We start from the raw sequence: 17,300 nt of genomic DNA, 5'->3' as shown, positions 1-17,300 counted from the left end.
GGGCGACGTCAGCGCGCGCTCCCCGCTACCCACCATCTCCCCCCCACACTCCTCCCGTGGCTCGCGCCCTCCGCCCTCGCGTTCCTCCGTTTCAGTTGCAGCGGCGGCGGCCGCCGAGCGCGCTCCCTCCGCCCCCCATTTCGCGCGTGCGCGCGCCCTCCCCGCCGTTGGCGCGTCAACAGCCCACGGCCCAGGCCTTGAGGCGCGTCTGAGGAGGGGGCTGCCTGCGGCCTCTTTGCCCACCCTTCCTCCACTCACTGCCGGTAGCGCCCCCGGGAGGACTTCTCCCTTGTTGGGCTCTGAGGGCGGAAGCCAGGCTCAGGCGGGGAGGGAACCCTGTAGGGCCTGCGTCAGCTCCAACTTAGGGCCCTCAGCGTCGTTGTCAGTGTCGCTACCACCCTGTCACCCTGCCCCGCGCCCCCGTTCCGCCCGCATCTCTTAGGAGGCGATAGGCTTTTCATCTCCCGGGAGGGTCTCACCTTGGCCTTCAGACGCCCGCCGAGAGGGGCTAGGAGGGCAGAATTAGCATACAGAAGAAACGGGCTAGACCACGTTCAGGCTGTAGCCCCAGGAATCCTTGACAGGAAGCGTGGGGTTGCTGCCCAGCCTCCCACGCAGTGTAGGTGAAACTGGGCCCCTTTGAGGGACTGTGACTAAGGACAAAACCCTGATAAATATTATTTATGCGTCCTTGGGCCGAGAGGGAGAGAGTAAAAGGGACGAGTTAATATTCATAAATTACTATGCTAGGGCGAAATGCAGAACTATAAAATGTCCTTTAAGAGTTTTCTTGAAATCTTTGACCAGGTTTGACAAGATTTTTGGTACACGTTAACTTTTTCCCTCATTTTGTATGCTGTCACATCTCCATCCTGCAACACTGCATACATAGAAGATGGATCAGTTAAAAATATCGGCTTCAAAATAAGCAAAAAACAGCCTTCCATCTTTATCATTATTTAAATAGCTCTCAGAGAAGTCAATCTGTGATTTAAGAAAACTTATCAATGTTTTACCTTATTTAACTGAGTATATTTTATTTTGAGGTAACTTTGCAATACACTGTGAGATATTCTTTTATTAGGCAATAGTAGACTTCTTTTTTTTTTATGTTTTAATAGTAGACTTGTCAACTCACTTATTATAGGACCTTCCAAGAAGCTTACCTAGCTAAGCCTTAGAGGCAAGTAGGAGAGAGGTGAAATTAACCCCATTTTATGGACGAGAAAATTGAGTTACAAAAATATGTCAGTTGTTGAGAGTTGCAAGCAGTCTGTCACCGATAAAGGGAAACACCATAGGTCTATTATTACCTGCTTTATCCACTAAACCAGAGATTCCTCAATAGTTTACTTCCGGGTATCTTTTGATTCCCCCCTCCCCCAACCCCACACTTGTGTATTGTAGGCAGTGCCTAATGTCTGAGAGAAACAAATTTGGGGAGTTTCCTGGAGACCCCAAATCACAGATTACTCTAAAAAGTTTGAATTTGAAAATTTCTGCCATAGAAAATTACAGCTCAGCAATAATTTATTGTGAAACAAACTTCCATATTAACAAAACAGCAAAATGTTTATTAATCCCTAGTTAGAAATGAGAAAAATTTTGAAACAGCCTTAAGAATGATGGGTCATTTCCTTTGAATTGCTTCTTTATTCGCCTCATCTTTAGGTGGCAGCACTACTATATAAATATCTTTAAAACTACAGTCTTCTGCAACTTGATATCCTAAAGAGTGTTTTGTCCTAAATGCTTCCAACTATATTGTGCAGATTAGAAGCTGGTGAAAATATGAAATCATAGCTGAGAATTAGAATACTTAGGAGGTTCTAAAGGTGGAAAAACAGGCTTTCAGAGGAATGAATAAAATACATGGAGCTACTGAGGGAAAAGATTAGAAAGGGTCTTTTTTAAGCTTTTTAATTTATGTTTACTTTTTAGCTATATGAGGAGTAAGCAGCATCTTTAAAGATCTCTTATTGAAAAAGCACAAGATAACCTTCCCAAGCAAACCATAGTTTCTCAATACAGCATGTTTTTCAAGTGTTTACAAATTTAAAGTTGTTAGTTGTATAGTTGCAAGTATTCCCTACAATTTTTAAATTCAGGTGCAGTTTTCCTCATTAAACTGCATCAAACTTATGAAGATTCCAAATAGGACCTTATTGTTGACCCTTGTGGAAGAGAAGAACTCATCTTGGCTCCTTTCCTGGCTTCCTGCATTTTTCATGTAAAAAATAAAACACCATTACTCAAACTCAGAGATGTGAGAAGATGAACTAAAACAAATGTAAAGTGATAAAAATTTACAGATATTCTATATCTTAATTTCTCCCCCATTTTTCAAGGGTAATGAATTGGGATATATGGGGTTATTTGGATCAAGTGTTTTCTAAGCAGAACTTTGTTGTAATTAATCTTGTATATTTACAGTCGTTCTTCCTGTACTTCTATATCCAAGCAACCAAGCAAAACTGAATTTACATGCATTTCAAAATAGACTGCTTTAGATTTACAATATAAATACAACCACCAAGGAATATAGAGGTATGACCATCAGGAGTGGGGAATTAAATCATTTCTGAGTAGATGATGAAGTGTTAGTAAAGTCTTTCTTGATGGCAGCTTCCATTTTTCTTAAGTCAAACTTGGGGAAGGAGTCTTAAGCAAATTGGTAGAACTCAAACTCAGCAGTATTATGTTAAGATTTTTAAGCTCTCTTGCGCCAGCAAATCATGCAGCCTGTGGGCCTTAGCTCCAAACTTCTGCCAGCTCCGTTTTGGCAGTAAAGTGTTCTGTTGAACAAAGTTTGCACGTGTTTGGGGTGTGAAGTGGCTCCTCAGGCATTTATTGGTTTTATTCCAGTTTAGGGACTTGAAGACAAGGGTCAGAAGCATGAGGCTTGTATAGTTCATATGTGCCCTAAAACAGACTATGCTGGTGATCTTGAATTTTCACTTAAACAAGAATAACTTTTTCTTCGTTGGTGTCTGAGTTATTGAAGTGGACCCTTTAGTTTACTCCTTAAGTACTCACATGATATTCAACCAGTTCTCAGAAGCAGGTAAGCAGGATCCTCTCTGTTGAGGGAATAGAGCTGTGGAAAGATCACTCCTCATCCTCTTACCCACAATACCAGCAAAATGTGTTTATCCACATGAAACTCACTAAGTATAATATGCAACTTGAGAGCAAAGGGGCCAGTAATTATTTAAACTCAATCTCATTGTCAAATTATATAACTATGAGCTTCTGATCTTTTTTTGTATCAATTGTCTGACTTCAACTTTTTTACCTACCTCTTCCCATCCTGGAGTCATTGGTTAACAATACCTGGTGCAGATATGTGTGCTAATTTGTCGTATTTCAGAGGTCCCTTGTCCTGTTGGAAATATATATAAACAGTCTGTTTCCATTATTTTTTTCAAGCAATTCTAATAGAAAATCCTTGCATAATCCGCGGTAACACAATTTGAAAACCATTAGAGTGCTGTTGGAACATTTTTTTTTTCCCTTCCTGATTTAAGAGTAATGGGGGGGAAAAGACAAAAGTAAAAGTAACATGTTGAAATGAAACTATCATCTTACCTTTAACCATGATCAATGGAATGTCAATTTGTAGGCTACAAGTATGGTCATTTGAAAAAGGTAGTCACTCTTGATACTTTTGCCAAGGGACTGTGGCCTAACTCCTTATTTTTACCTTTCCCTTCTCTTTCCTTCTCTTTAAAAGTAATTCCCAAGTCAGAACTAACATATGAATGTTAGAGATGGAGAGGAAAGCTGGGCTTTTCCAAAGAGTGGATCTATCTGGACTGGAAAGTACCATTGAACTTTGTTGCACATTTTATGGTGACCCCAAAACCCTTTGCTTGCATACTATAGGATATCAATGTGTTGCCATTTTATTACCTGGAGCAAGACTAAATACATTCATGAGTAGGTATGTACATGCAACCAGATACCACTGCCCTCTGAGGCTAATTTAGGCCATTTTTACAACCCAGTGCAGTAGCACTTGGCAATTAGAAGAAGAAGATCAGTTGCATTTCTTCCTGTTGTGAGTAAAATGTGTGAAGGGAAGAATCAAAATATACCATGGGAAAAATACAAAGGGAGTTCTTTAATATTTTGTGCTATAGAATTTTTGTCTTTCAAGTATACTTTTTCTTCTTGTCTATTTAAATACTCAAAATTAATTATTAAATGTAATGTAATGATTAGTTTTTACTTTCTAGATAGTAAATCAATATTTACTTGATAAGTATGTGTATAAAGGAGAAATGTTTTTTAATTACTATTTTGGAATCCCACAATATACATATTTCATAAACATATTACAACTGATGCTTAGTTTAGATGGCTTTTTTTTCCTCTCTTTTCCCCTTGAACTTCCTTTTGGAAAGTATCACCTGCTATTTTAGAACTGGTCCTTGGAACCCACCACTGTTTATCAATCAGCCTTATTTTCTTGAGTCATTTATTGAACAGTATCTATCTGTTCTAACAGTATCTACCTGACAATGGCAGACATTGTTTTAGGTGCTTGAACAAAACAAAGTCCTTGCTCTCACAGAGTTTCCAGTCTAGTAAGACAGATAATATAATAAACACATATATAATATAATGCTGTATAGTGATAAGTGTTAAAAAGAAAAAAATAGCAGGTAAGGGGAAAAAGTTTTCTGTGTGATTGTGTGTGAATGTGTATGTGCATGTCTCACACCTGATATTTTAAACAGAGTGATCAAAGAAGCCTCTCTGAAGAGGTAGCATTTGATCAGAGACCTGAAATAGTCATGGGAAGATCTGGGGAGATGTTCCAGGTGTTTATATAGGCCACAAAAACTCAGTCACTCAAGTACAATCCAGGTAACATCCCATGTATAATCTAGATATACATCACACTATGTATACATTTTTTTTTCTTAAGAGAGAAAAAAATTCATTAGGTTTTCAGAAAAGTTTTTCATTTAATATCAGCATTGTTCTATATTTCCCATGATTATTATTCCATTATTTAATACAATAACATTTATGGCTCTACAGACAAAGCTTCACAGTCCCTTATCTGCAATTCCAAAATCCAAAAACTTTTTTCTTAATTCATTTTGTGGCAAAAATGGATCTGAACTGACTTGACTCTGTTTAAAGTCTTCATTTGGTCCATTTGGTGTGACTATTGATGCATTTCATTGTGGAAATATGTGTTTGATTAAGGTATGCTGCCCCAGACAACACAAGTTAAGTAAAACATAGGTAGCATAATATCTTACATTCCTAAAATATGAAATGAATTTTAATTCAGAAACACATCTGGCCCTAAGGATTTGGGTTAAAAGATTGCAGACCTGTATCAGATTTCTTCTTGGTTCTCTGATTAAATATCATCACTGACGTTAATTCAAAAGTATAATGTTTATATAATGCTCGTATTATGTACCTGGCACTGTGTAAATACTCTCTATTTATTATCTCATAAAATCCTCACAGCAACCTTATGAGTAAGTTCTATTATACTCATTTTACAGATGAGAAAACTGAGCCACAGAGAGATTAAGAAACCTAAAAATCACAGTTACTAAGTGACAAAGTCAAGAATTAAACCTAGACAATTTTCCTTCATAGTTTGCACTCTTTGCCACTAAACTAACTCTCCCTCTCCCCATCCCTTTCACCCTCCCTTCTTCTTTGGAGAAGTTTCGAATATAAGCCCTTTCCAAGAGCATGGTTTTTTCCTTCTACTCTGAAGTATCAGACATCAAAACTTTACATTTTATTTACAAACAAATATCTGTCAATGTTTTTCATTTTATTTGCTCCTGCTATAATTTCAGCCGTTTCTATTTCAAACTGACATTAGAGATTTACTTATTCTCATTTTAATAAGTTTCCAGTTTAACTTCATCTTTCACCATCCTTTTCATTTGAATATCTTTGGATAATTATGAGACACCTCCCTTATTATTGTGGTCTTGTCCAATGTCAGATCATATTAAAAGTTTAGATCTAGTTTATTGAGCAGTAGCATCTGCCAACTAAACCTCTGTCACTGCTTTGTAAGTTTCTCTCAATGAATTACATAGCTTACTTCAGATCACTTTATTCTAGGAATATTAAATTTGTGTTATTGAGTTGGAATTGATTATGTTTTCATTAGTTTGTCCTCAGGTAAGAGTTCTTCCATAAGTAATTACAAACTGAGATAGTTTCTGCTTTTATTTATTTACTTGTTATTTATTGGCTACCTAAAATCAAGATTGATTGAGTATATGTCATGAGGCTGTGCAAAGACTTTATTATGACTGTATAACATAGGTAGGGTCAATTTGAGTAAGTGTATTACGTTGAACTTTCCAAGAATCTATTCTTGATTGTCCCAGAGATCCATTGTGAGACACTAAACAAATCACTTTATTTGTTCTCTGTGAAAATTAATGTGTTGTCCTTGAATACAAACATGAAGGTTCTGACACATACTCAGTAAAGCATTATCTTTTGTGTAACATTGATAGACTTGTTCTGAGCCAAACAGTTTCTCTGGGGTCACTCAACAGCTCATGTATGCTAAGTTTAGGGGTGCAGTTCATGGCCACTAGAGCTAAAAAGGAATTAAACCCATCAATTTTACCTCATTAGCATAGTGCTGAAGCAAATGAGCCAACAAGTCAGTTATTAAATTGCTGAGAAAGCAAAGAGAGACTGAATAAATATGTATGTGGGTTGAGATTGGCTATAAAGTACATCAGTTTATTACATGAGAAATTGAGGTCTTTGCCAAGGCTTACCTTGAGTAACTTCCTGTCTCCTGAGGGATCCAAAAGATGAGATTCTTCTCCTAAGACCATGCCCTGGAGACACAGCTTCTCTCTACTAGTTCTGCAATATTCCATGTTCCTAGTGCCCAGTACAAAAGTTCTGAGGCAAACGTAAAATAGATAGCTAGTGGGAAGCAGCCGCATAGCACAGAGAGATCAGCTTGGTGCTTTGTGACCACCTAGAGGGGTGGGAAAGGGAGGGTGGGAGGGAGGGAGATGCAAGAGGGAAGAGATATGGGGACATATGTATATGTATAACTGATTCACTTTGTTATAAAGCAGACACTAACACACCATTGTACAGCAATTATACTCCAATAAAGATGTTAAAAATAAATAAAGATGGCTTCACTCACCTGGAAAAAAAATGTTTTGAGGCACACCATTAATATTTACCAAGATGTAATAATGTCTCAGGGTAAAAATCTTAATATTTACAGTTTACTTCAACTGTATATAAACTTTAATGAATTCATATGATGAAATACTTTTTTAGCTCTTCTGTTTTCCCTAATTTTTATTTAGGCGAAACATCCTCTGTTCAGTGTGGTGGTCAAGAATGTGGGCTGGGTAATCAAATCTCCTAGGTTCAAAACTCTGCTTTCAAATTCCTAACTTCGTGACTTTGGCAAATTACTTAACATCTGTAGGCCCCAGTTTCCTCATTTATCAAATGAGGGTAATAATACCAACTGCTTCATAGGTATACTATAAGGGTTAAATTAGTTAATTCATAAAAAGTATTTAGAAGAGGATCTGGCACACAGTAAGTATTCCATAAATGTGAACTCCCACCCACTGTGGCACCAACTTTTCCTGCCCTTCACTCAAGGCCCAAAGCCAAGTTCTCTTTCTATTTTTTTCCCTTCTGATTTCAGGCTCACCGGCATTGGCCTGAGATTAAAACTGTCCTCTTCCTCACTACTAGATTCACCACCTGCATTGTTCTTGAAAGCCTCCAAGCATTCTTCCCTTTTCTAGGTTTTGGGCCATTTTACTCCATCTGAAAAACTGTTTATGGGTTCTGTAGAGAAGTATCTCTTCCATTTACACGTTGAAAGGTTTTTCTCTGATTACTAGAATATGAGTTCCTTGAGAGCTGGGACTGTGTCTTAATTATCTCTATTACCTCTGTCCCTTCCCCCTCTCTGCTGCACAGTCTAAGTTAAAGAAAAGTGAAAAAAAGAATCCATTTAGCTTTTGTATTTTTTGCTCATTTTATCCTGGGTATTCTGTTCCGAACCTCCCGTTTTCCTGCAATTTTTCTTGCTCCTTTTATCTCTGGAAGTTTTAACTTCACCTAGTGATGCTGAGATCCCATCTTGGATCATCACTATTTCCTGGCAGGTAAGAGGTTCAGTTTATCACACAATCCATTCACATGTTAGAAAAAAAATTCCCATTTAATTCACTTGGATTTAATTTCACTTGTATTTTCTTGGCTCCAGTTAGACAGACCATTCTCTTTTAAAAAATCTATCAGTAGCTTTGAGAGGGATTCTATTTTGCAGAACTCTTTGTCTTATTCCTTATTTGAAGATAGGGTCATACCACCCTAAGTTTCTTTTTCTTTTTTTTTTTTTGAATAAATTTGACATGTAACATTGTGTAAGTTTAAGGTGTGCGTGCAGTGTGTTACTTTGATACATTTATATATTGTAATATGATTGCCAATGTAGCAGTATTTATCTCATTACACAATTGTAATACAATAGTACTGTCTATATTCATTATACTATGCATTAGACTCTATGGCTTATTTACTACTCATTCAAGTTTGTACCCTTAAACACCATCACCCTTATCCCCCCACCCCCACCCCTGATAACCATTATGTTAACTCTCTGTTTTTGTTTTTTTTTTTAACAGGTTTAACTTTTTTAGATTCTACGTGTAAGTGATATCATTACCCTCGGTTTCTTTATATGCAGAATAAGAATCAGCTCTCACTTGGAGAAGATGAGGATAAATTAGGTCAATCTCTTAATTTTTTTCTTTTTAATACATGCAAAAGATATATGGAAGACATATATTGGGTATAAAACTTAGTCATGTAATGAACTACCCAAGAACTAGAATATTTACCAGTAAATTGCATCTACAATCGTGTTTCTCCTCTATCTCTTCCTCCTGCCCTCGGAGGTAACAGTATCCTAAATTTTGTGCTGGTTTTTTTTTCTTAATTTAGTTTTAGCACAAATGTATATGTGCTAAAATAACATATTGTTTAATTTGTATGTTTCTGAGCTTTATAAAAAATGCTTCACTCAATATGTAGTTTTCTGGGATTTGCTCTTTTAACTCAGTATTATGTTTCCAACATTCATTCATGTTGTTGTGTATAATGATTGTTGATTTTCAGTACCATATAACATTCTATTGTGTGAATATATCACAATTTATTCTTCTGTTGATACATAGTTGGCTTGTTTCTAGCCTTTTAAATAATTGTAAACATTGTTGCTATAAAATTTTTTATGTATGCCTCCTGGACACACATGCAAGGGTTTCTCTTGGTCATATACCTAGGAGTAGAGTTGTTGGTTGTAGAGTATGCAAATATTCATCTTTGTGAGATAATTAATGCCAAACAGTTTTCTACTATTCCCACAGTTTATAAGAATTTCACTTACTCTTCAATATTTGGTATTGTTACACTTAAATTTTTGCTGGTCTAGAGGGGATAAAATGGTATATATATACTTTTTATAGGATGGAAGAAAGTCATCTTTACCTAAAGCTTTTTAAACTTCCTCTTCCTTTCTATATTAAGAGTTTACAGCCTCATTTGACATTACTGTGCCTGGGAGTTCCTTTGAGGGAAAGTCATCTATTTGTGTGTTAGTTTCTAAGGGTATAAAAACTGAGATAGGGTGGAGGCTGCTAACTGAGTAGTTTTTTTTTGTTTGTTTTTTTAAAGTGAGTGAATTGTTCTGTTTTTTAATTAATTTATTTTTGGCTGTGTTGGGTCTTTGTTTCTGTGCGAGGGCTTTCTCTAGTTGCAACGAGCAGGGGCCACTCTGCATCGCGGTGCGCAGGCCTGTCACTGTTGCGGCCTCTGTTGTTGCGGAGCACAGGCTCCAGACGCGCAGGCTCAGTAGTTGTGGCTCACGGGCCCAGTTGCTCTGCAGCATGTGGGATCTTCCCAGACCAGGACTCGAACCCGTGTTCCCTGCATTGGCAGGCAGATTCTCAACCACTGCACCACCAGGGAAGCCCCTAACTGGGTAGTTTGAATATTGCTTTTAAGTTGATTTTGCGTAAATACCAAATTATGCACAAACTAAAATTTCTTGTTAATGCTCTGCAGAAATGGAAATATGCAAAATTGTATTCTTTACTATTGACTCATCATAAATTAATCTAGTCTTGAGTTAAACCTATCTGTAAAACTATTTTAAGTAAAAAGCTCCTACAATCTGTTGATCTGAAATATTTTCACTGAATCAAGTTTAGTAAAGATATCTTTGTATATTTCCTTGTATTTTAATTTACCAGAGATTCAACTTGCCCTCTTTTGACATGGTTATATGGTGCAATGCAAATTAATCTCTCAAAGAAATTTCAAAACTCCAGATGTTCATCTTACTACTGTTACCCACTGAATTGACCCACACACAATAACCAGGAAAATAAGCCCAAACCGATGGAACCCTAAAATGTGTTTGTGTGTTTTTTAACTGAAAAAAAATTCATCTTGTATATAAACAGTTTTCATCAATAACTAAAAACACATGGACGGCTTTCCTGGTGGTGCAGTGGTTGAGAATCTGCCTGCTGATGCAGGGGACACGGGTTCGAGCCCTGGTCTGGGAGGATCCCACATGGCGCGGAGCAACTAGGCCTGTGAGCCACAACTACTGAGCCTGCGCGTCTGGAGCCTGTGCTCGGCAACAAGAGAGGCCGCCATAGTGAGAGGCCCGCGCACCGCGATGAAGAGTGGCCCCCGCTTGCCACAACTAGAGAAAGCGCTCGCACAGAAATGAAGATGTAACACAGCAAAAATAAATTAATTAATAAACTCCTACCCGTAACATCTTCCTTAAAAAACAAAAACAAAAACAAAAAAACACATGGAGATGGAAAAAGAATTTACAAGTGGCAATATATGTATATTTTTAAGAAGAACATTTATAGCTCCTTGTGTTTATTGTCTTTAAAAACAAATATCAAATAAAACATAACAGTAAAAATAAACAAATATCAGTTTGTCATTTGTCTATTTTTTTTGCCTTTGAATGAAAGATTTTTGAAGGCAGGGACCGTGTATTTGTTTTATGTTTCTTTATTATATTATTAAATACAGTGTCATATCCCAAAGGGAAACTCAGAGAATATTAATTGAGTGCAAAAGTCCCCTCTGTATCATTAATATTTGTTGACTGACAAAATGACTGAGTGAATATTCATGACCAAACCATAAGAAAGCTGCAGTTACTTTCTTCTTTATTGTACTACAGCTATTTTTGGAGATAATCATTCATCAGGGTGAAACATTTATGCCAGGTGAGTGTTTTTCAACTTTATTTATATAGCTAATACTGTGTTTAGTCAAGTTGCTATCAGCCATTGGTTTCTTCAACGTTCTCTTTTAAAACCAAGTGTTACGCCTCCTTTCCTCATTCCCATAATACCAGATATTCACTTCTATACTAATCAAGGGACATCAGGTGCTGCTGAAGTAAGACTGACTCCCGCCAAAGCTCCCTCTAAGTGGGGGCTTTTCCTTTATACCATGCAACGTAAGTGAGCTTTTTGTTTGTTTGCTTTTGTGATCTTGTAAGTGGTGATCTATAAGATGAGGCAAAGCTAGAGGTTTAAGCCTTTACTTCTAACATGGATTGCAACATGACAACATCCTCACTGTAGTAGGCAGTCTTCAAGAAGGCCCTGATTCCCGCCTTCTGGTATTCACACCCTTGTGTAGTCCTCTCCCCCACTGTATGAGAATTGGTTTGTCTGACCAACAGAATATGGCAGAAGTAGTGGTATGTCACTTGCAAGATTAGGTTATAAAAGACTTTAAGGACCCGAAGACCATAGGCCAAACTAGAACCTCAGTTCTAAAGGGACCTGTTTCTGAGGTTGGGAAGTGCTAACCCAGATCCTGAGCCAAGAAGGCCCAGGTCCTTCTTGTACCTAAAAAAGTGAGAGAGAGAAAAACCTGGATATGTAAATATAAATAAGTAGGAATTTCACTGAAAGATAGTGAAAAAGAGAGAGCACGTAGTAAAAAGAAATGAAATACTGATATATGCTACAACATGCTTCAACCTTAGCGAAAGAAGCCAGTCATAAGATTCCACATATCGTATGATTCCATTTATACATAATGTCCAGAATCGGCAAATCTGTAGAGACAGAAAGTAGATTGATAGTTGCCTAGGCTGGAAGGTTGGAGTGGGGGAATTGGGGGTGCAATAGCTTAGTTCAGGGTTTCTTTTGGAAGTACTGAAAATGCTCTAACTGATTGTGGTGATGGTTGCGAAACTGTAAATGTACAAGCCATTGAATTGTACACTTTGAATGTGTGAATTGTATGGTATATGAATTACAGTTGACCCTTGAACAATGCAGGGGGTTAGGGGTCCTGACTCCTGCCCCTTCCCACACCCCTGCCCCCACTCCACACAGTCAAAAACCTGTGTGTAACTTTATGTATATCTCAATAAAGTTGTTGTTTAAAAAAATCCCTGTAGTTTCTATCTTGGGCTTTCTCTCTCTTCTATCACTTGTTCTAGAGGAAGCCAGTTGCTATGTCTTGAAGACACTCAGACAATCTACCTATGGAAAGGCTTATGAGGTTTCCAGCCAACAGCCAGTGAGAAACTGAGGCCTGCCAATAACTTTGCAAATAATCTTTGCTAATCCTATAGATGGAAAGGGGTATCTTGTTGAAGTTTTAATTTGCAGTTTTCTATGAGTGATATTAGGCATATTTAATATGTTTAAAGGTATTTGTAGGAGGAGAACAAGAAATAAAAACATGAGGGCTTCCCTGGTGGCACAGTGGTTGAGAGTCTGCCTGCCGATGCAGGGGACACGGGTTCGTGCCCCGGTCCGGGAAGATCCCACATGCCGCGGAGCGGCTGGGCCCGTGAGCCATGGCCGCTGAGCCTGCGCGTCCGGAGCCTGTGCTCCGCAACGGGAGAGGCCACAACAGTGAGAGGCCCACGTACCGCAAAAAAAAAAAAAAAAAAGAAATAAAAACATCAATTCCATATTCAATGACATTAGGAAACATCTTTAACCTCAAGGCACAGTATGTGAAGGCTAAAAGTGGGTGGACAAAAGAAAAATGGCTTAAGTCAGAGAAAGGTAAACCTTAGATACTGCAGATGAGGCAGACACCAGCAATAGGCACACAGATTTGTCCCAAGGATCCTCAGAAAGCCACAGGAATTGGAGGGGCAAAGAAAATGTGCAAGGAGGGAAGGGGCTAGAAGGGGGTGGATTATTTACAAGTCTGTGCAGGGATCATGTAGAACCTACATCCTCATTCCCTACACCTACCCCAAGTAGCCAGATGTGTTTCTCTCCTTCCATGCAGGAGACAGAAGGTGTCATCCTCTGGAGAAACTGAACTAGAGAGGCTCTGGACTTGGACATACCAGACTCTGAGGAATGGGTATGAAAACATGAAAGTCTGCATTCTAAACAGGACACTCTGCTCTTTTCCCTACCCAGCTCTAGAAAGCTAGCAACCAGACTACTGGTATCCCCAGGCAGGAGATAGGGGGAGATCTTTCTCTGGAAAACTGAACTGATAGAAAATATTTACATGTATTGAGGATTGCTAATTAAAAAAAAAAAAAAGCCAGATTCATAGTGTAATATAATTCATAACATATCCAGAATGTAACCACCTCTCCCCACTTTCACATACTACCATCCTGGTACTGACCTTCCATGAGTTTAAAAAATAACACGCTTTTAAAAATTGCGCCTAAGATGAAAGTCAATAGGCCTTGAGCCTGAGGGAATCCCTTATGACAAAATGAAAGACATTAAAAACTTTTTTTTTTTTTTGTGGTACGCGGCTTCTCACCGCTGTGGCCTCTCCCGCCGCGGAGCACAGGCTCCAGACGCGCAGGCCCAGCGGCCATGGCCCATGGGCCCAGCCGCTCCGCGGCATGCGGGATCCTCCCGGACCGGGGCATGAACCCGTGTCCTCTGCATCGGCAGGCAGACTCCCAACCACGTTGCCACCAGGGAAACCCCATTAAAAACTTTTGACATCGCTTTTGCCTGTTCAGAATTTTTTCCTTCACGTTTATTATTCTTTTTATAGATTATCTATTGCACTATTAGGTAAGTAGAAAGACAGTATACAGTTGCCTAGGTTCAAATCTTGGCTAGTTTTGGGCTTTGGGGCAAGAATCATAACTTTTCTGAGCCTCAGCAAAATGGGGATGATAATGATATTTACCTCATAGGGCTGTTGTAAGGCATAAATAGTTTAATACATGTAAAACATTTAGAATGGTGCCTAGAACATAGTAAGTACTCAATTTTAACTTTTATTATTATTTCTATATTCCTAGAGTACCTTTCCCTGATGTTCTTCAAGTGTCTGATGAACATAGATGAAGATGGTTAAGGCCATATTTGAATCTTCTTGTATTTTAAGTTCAGTATTAACATTTTTCTATCTTTGAAGTAGGAAAATTGAATCATAGAGAAGGAAACATGATTTACTCAATCATACAAAACTGTTAAGGAATCATGAGTAGGACCCTACTCTCTTAGTTTTCCCTTTTGAACTTTTATTTTTAACAAATCAGTTATTGATATAATTATTGATGTACATTGAAAACATGGATTTCATATTCAGGGGAGTGGTTTTAGATGCATTCTTTGTATGGCACTATATTTCTGCTACATTTCATTGGCTGTTAAGGTATAGACAACATTATCACTACCATATTCATTGAAAACCCATATTATTTTGAACATATTAAGATGGATCATACTTTAAGAAATTCACTTGCTCAAAGCCTAATTGACCTCTGTGTCTAACTTGAACTAAGTAAAAGATAGGATTAGACATTTGGAAAGTACTAAGTTCTAGCTACAACAGAATGACATAGAGGGCAAGCAGTTTAGGGTCATAGTCTAGGAAGTCTGAGATGTAATCTCATTTCTACTCCTGTATGCACATCTCAAAATAAATTACTCTTGGTGGTAATTTGCTTCCTTGATAATGAAAAAAATGATGTTCATTCTGTCCCACATCTGCTTTAAAAACTACTTTTTTTTCCAGTGGCCCCCTCATAGGGTCAAGTCTTAATTTCTAACCTTGTCCCATAGGATCATTAATAACTGGCCAACAGACCCAAATAATTCAGAATTCTTTTGTTATATATGACAGAAAATATAACTTAAAATGGCTTAGGTAAATATGGAAATCTACTGGCTAGCATAGGACTTCCCTGGTGGTGCAGTGGTTAAGAATCTGCTTGCCAATGCAGGGGACACGGGTTCTATCCCTGGTCCAGGAAGATCCTACATGCCACAGAGCAACTAAGCCCGTGAGCCACAACTACTAAGCCTGCACTCTAGAGCCCACAAGCCACAACTACTGAGCCCGTGTGCCACAACTACTGAAGCCCACACACCTAGAGCCTGTGCACCGCAACAAAGAGTAGCCTCCGCTCACTGCAACTAGAGAAAGCCTGTGCACAGCAACGAAGACTGAACGCAGCCAAAAATAAATTAAAAATAAAATAAATTTATTAAAAAAATATATATATATATCAGCTAACATAACTGCAAAGTCTAGGGGTTACTGGTTTCAGTCATGCTTTGATCCAGGAGCTGGATGGTATCACTGGGACTTACTCCCTCTCTTCATCTCTCAGTTCTTCCTTCTGCTATATTGAATCATTTCCTGGCACAAAGTCCTCACCTGTCAGCAGCTCCAAGCTCATAGCATTGCTACTATTAGCAATTTCAGAAGATAAGACCATGTGGCTCTCTTAGTAAAAGTCTCATTGCGTCTTATTGCCCATTCCTGAATCATCTCTACAAATTGAGGACTATGACATTGATTCACCAGGTCTGAGTCACATATTCACTCCTGGACTGTGGTTAGAGTCAATCCTACCCAAAGTTCATCCAGTCAGAAAAGAGGGAGAGGGTGATTTGCAAGATGAAATTACAAGAAGAAGGTTAAAGGGATGCAGAGCAGCAAAAACAATTGTCTACTATAAGACTTCCTAACTTATTTGTTGCTATACTTCCCTCTATAAACCGCTGCTCATGTAGGTCAGTCTATTTATTTCTCCTGATACATCATGCACATTCTCATCTTTCCCACATAGAGGGTTGTGACCAATTTATCTCTAAGTACTACCCATTTTTTTAATTCCTCATGGAGTTTCTTGTGGATACATTTTTCTTTCCCCCTTGAGAATTCGTTAGTTAGACCACTCAAGTAAGTATATTAGGATGAAAATAAATGAGAATGATGTTGTCATAAGAACAACTTTCAATTCTGTATGTGTGTGTGTGTGTGAAATAAAGTGCAAACTCTGATAATGGTTACGTTATGGAACTTAATTATGGATACACATTACTATGACATGCTGCACAATTTATAGTAACGTATTGCTGTATTGAGGCATCATGGTTGAGAACTGATAATTTATACTGCTCACCTGGTTCTTCCCCTTAGGTCAGAGCTATTGACTCATACTATATTATTTTTTTCTAACGTATTAATTTTATATGATTTATTATTATTATTTATTTTAAATTTTGGCTGTGTTGGGTCTTCGTTTCTGTGCGTGGGCTTTCTCTACTTGTGGCGAGCGGGGGCCACTCTTCATCGCGGTGCGTGGGCCTCTCACTGTGGCGGCCTCTGTTGTTGTGGAGCACAGGCTCCAGACGCGCAGGCTCAGTAGTTGTGGCTCATGGGCCCAGTTGCTCCGCAGCATGTGGGATCTTCCCAGACCAGGGCACGAACCTACGTCCCCTGCATTGGCAGGCAGATTCTCAACTACTGCGCCACCAGGGAAGCCCCTAACCTATTAATTTTATATGATTTTTAAACATATCACAAAACTGGAAAATGTTGGGTCTTCCCTGATGGTCCAGTGGTTAAGAATCCGCCTTCCAATGCAGGGGATGTGGGCTTGATCCCTGGTCGGGGAATTAAGATCCCATATGCTGTGGGGCAACTAAACCCGTGTGCTGCAACTAGAGAGAAGCTTGCACACCGCACCTACTGATCCTGTGTGCTCTGGAACCCCGGGCGCCACAACTAGAGAGCCACCGCACTGCAACTAGAGAAGCCCACACACTGCAACTAGAGAGAGGCCCTCAATGAAGAGCCCGCATGCTGCAACAAAGACCCAGCGCAGCCAAAAAAAAAAAAAAAAATGTTACTGAAAACTTCACAGCTATATTACTTTTTAGCTTTTCATATATCATACCTCAATCCCAACCAGATTAGAAATTTCTTTGTGCTTTTGTTTGCAT

The sequence above is a fragment of the Lagenorhynchus albirostris genome, chromosome 3 (assembly GCF_949774975.1).
Source record: "Lagenorhynchus albirostris chromosome 3, mLagAlb1.1, whole genome shotgun sequence".
Lineage (NCBI taxonomy): Eukaryota > Metazoa > Chordata > Mammalia > Artiodactyla > Delphinidae > Lagenorhynchus > Lagenorhynchus albirostris.
Note: the sequence above shows the minus strand (reverse complement) of the source record.